We start from the raw sequence: 3,913 nt of genomic DNA on the forward strand, positions 1-3,913 counted from the left end.
GGTAGTGTGAACAGGTTTCCACATTAAGTGAATTTGGTATACCACATTTGAAGCTGTATGTATCACGGTGAAGTGAATAGGTTTCCAGATTAATTGAATTTGGTATGCCACATTTTAAGCTGTATGTATCATGGTAGTGTGAACAGGTTTCCACATTAAGTGAATTTGGTATACCACATTTGAAGCTGTATCACGGTGAAGTGAATAGGTTTCCAGATTAATTGAATTTGGTATGCCACATTTTAAGCTGTATGTATCATGGTGAAGTGAATAGGTTTCCAGATTAAGTGAATTTGGTATACCACATTTGAAGCTGTATGTATCACGGTGAAGTGAATAGGTTTCCAGATTAATTGAATTTGGTATGCCACATTTTAAGCTGTATGTATCATGGTAGTGTGAATAGGTTTCCAGATTAATTGAATTTGGTATGCCATATTTGAAGATGTATCACGGTGAAGTGAACAGGTTTCCAGATTAAGTGAATTTGGTATACCACATTTGAAGCTGTATCACGGTGAAGTGAATAGGTTTCCAGATTAATTGAATTTGGTATGCCACATTTTAAGCTGTATGTATCATGGTGAAGGGAATAGGTTTCCAGATTAAGTGAATTTGGTATGCCACATTTTAAGCTGTATATATCATGGTGAAGTGAATAGGTTTCCAGATTAAATGAATTTGCTATGCCATATTTGAAGTTGTGGTTGTCGAAGTTGTGTGACTTTACTTCCGCATGAACAATATCAGTTTTAGTCCAGTTTATAACACTCAACAGATTTTTACTATCAAATACATTTGTTTTTATGAAAATGACCTCCGGAGTTCAGCGGGAAATCTGAGGGCTAACAACGCTAAAAATAGAGTTTGGATACTCGTGGTGAACACAGGAAATATAACTTATTGTGTAACTTTGTAATAACTTATGGAAATACAGCTCAGTTTATCATAATTACAACATAAACAATGTGAAATCATCTTATTTCCTTATAATCTTACTTAATATTGATTTAGGAATGTTTCCTATTTCATACTTTTATTTTTAATATAATTTAATGCAATGATTATTTCTCGTCATTTCTTCTTTTCCTTTCTTGCATTTTTTGAAAACTAAGATATTTTATTCCTAGAAAAACGTTATTTAAGTCTTGCGAAACATGTGGCAGAATCTGTGGACTTATACTGCTAGAAACCGGGTTTCGATACCTGTGGTAGGCAGATCACAGATAGCCCTTTTTATGTAGCTTTGTGCTTAATAACAACAACTTGCGTGACAGAATATATATATATATATATATCCTTACAATCCAAATATAGAAAATTTGCACAAGATTTTGTGAGTAACAAACCTATGATTTTTTGTTATTTGTTTCTACAACACAAAAAAGTACTTTATAATAAATAATTCAATCGACGTTAATGCTTTTGAAAGTGTTAATAACATATGTATGTTTTTTTTCATAAAATGTGAGCCTTCACCTACGTTGTTCCAAAAGCTGCCTACTATTTATTATTAACCAGCTTCTTTAACAACTTTGACACAATAAATCGTTTCGTAACCATTTGCTAGTGCCTTACAAATCACAGACTAAACTTGACGTATAATAAAGAATCTATGAAGACATCTTGTGGAATTGTTGCTATTGTTATCTGTAGCCAGAAGATTTAGGTTTTGGCTTCTTGGGAACGTATTTCCTTATCTACACAAAAATAACGAAATGCGTAATTTATATAACTGAAAATAGAAAAGCTGGGAAGCTTTTGTTGACTGACCTACTCTCCACTTCTCCATCGGAGGATTTATCAGTCAAGTTATAAACTTAACAGCTCATGTACCATTTTATAAAACAGGGTGATTTTCAATGCATTAATAAGTTGGCAAACAACGATTGATCAACATAACAAAGTGGTTTATTTTGGGGGAAATATGTTATATATTCTGTTGAAACTTGTAGTATACTCACCCAAAAGTAAAACACTTTATTATGCTTATAAATTGTTGTTTGCCAACTTATTATGATTTTAGCATAATGTTCTTCTTTACTCAAGTTTGAATGCGTTATTAATAGGATCTAATAGTATTTTACTTGTCAACGAATATAGATAAGGATTTTATTTAATAATGATCTTAACTATGTTCGTAGATTTTGTAGTTCAGGGCCTCTAAGGTCAAATACTGACTTAATATGGATCCCATGTTGTTGTTGTTGTTGTATTGCTTTTTGTATTTTACAGCTCCTATCATTGGGTGGGTTCTTTTAGATTATTCGCTTAAATAAAATGCAAAGTACAGTCATGAAAATGAAAGCGTTTTATTTCTTCTACCGCGTTCTACAAATTCCCCGAGTTATAGGCCTAGCTTCGAAAATAACGCTAGTAACTTCCTTGATATCTTCTCTTATATCTCTAGTACTTCGATAACTCAGTGATCAATCTACGACTCTGCTCTAATCTAACTGTCGTTTTGTATCGTCTAAACGATTTCCCACGTCACGCTCATCAGACTCATTAAAACGTTTTCTATTGAACAAGATAGCGTCTAAATCAAATTATTAAAACATAGCTTACATCTTTACATATGTGTATTTATTAAAGCTCAAGAAATTGCCTAAAATATTCTTGTTCGATAAATCAGTCTTGAACATTTTTAATGTTATGTTTTTTTTCATCAATAAGTTAACTTACCAAATTAAAAATACTATACAACAACTCATTGTTCAAAGTTTAATTACCCACTGTAAGCTTTCAAAATTGAATAACTTTATGGTGGCAAGTTCATGTATGAAATTTTACTTTAGTTTGCGATTTTACGTCAATATTCCTAGCGTCTTCGTTCAGATCAGTGATTAATTGTCGTTAATGATACCGCTATGGCACTTTACTACTTTAGTGATAATTTAATTATTATAATATCATTTAACAATTAGAATCAAGCAGGAAGCATTGCTTACGTGTAGATGTGTGGAGTCGACGTTTCAAAGAACGTAACAGTGTTATAGAACTGAGAATTCTGCAAATTGTAGAACATGAATAATTGTAAATTGATAAAGTTGATGCAATGATGTTGAAATGTGTGTATTTGTCATACTATTAGCGTATTAAGGGTGACTAGCTATTGTGTTTAGAAATATTAGCATCGGTAGCCTAGCTTTTAGAGAGTCATTATTGCACTCGGTAGTGCAATAGCTTTATTCTTAATGGGGTGGCCCGGCATGGCCAGGTGGTTAGGGAGCTCGACTCGCAATCTGCGGGTCGCGGGTTCGAATCCCCGTCCCACCAAACGTGCTCGCCCTTTCAGCCGTGGGAGGGGGCGTTATAATGTGACGGTCAATCCCACTATTCGTTGGTTAAAGAATAGCCCAACAGTTGGCGGTGGGTGGTGATGACTAGCTGCCTTCCCTCTAGTCTTACACTGCTAACTTAGGGACGGCTAGCGCAGATAGCCTTCGTGTAGCTTTGCGTGAAAATTCAAAACAAACGAACAAATTTAATGTGGCTTAATTTAGGGACATTCGCGTTGGTAAAAATTTTGAGCCCGTTTATAAAAGTTTTGAATTATAGCACATTAAGCTACTAGTGAGGTGGTGAAAATAAGATACGATGACGATGAAGTTAAGACGTCCAGGACGGAAGTTTTTGGTTCTAATTCCTATAGTAAAAACAACCACAACTTTCGTGGAAACAAGTGTCCTTCAGGGTGTTGTTATAATGTTTCAGCATAAGAAAATTGTCTCTTCAAAAAAAAAATCACGATCCAGCTGTTATTAGTTAGAAGTGTAATTTTATTGTCTTTCAGCTTTTCAATCATTTTGACTTAGGATAGAAGAGACTCCACTATCATGCCTTTTATTTCCTCTTAAGAGTTGTTTACTATTTGTAAAATGTTACTCTGATCAGTTGTTGACTGTTTCAA

The sequence above is a fragment of the Limulus polyphemus genome, unplaced genomic scaffold (genome assembly GCF_000517525.1).
Source record: "Limulus polyphemus unplaced genomic scaffold, Limulus_polyphemus-2.1.2 Scaffold1029, whole genome shotgun sequence".
Classification (NCBI taxonomy): Eukaryota; Metazoa; Arthropoda; class Merostomata; order Xiphosura; family Limulidae; genus Limulus; species Limulus polyphemus.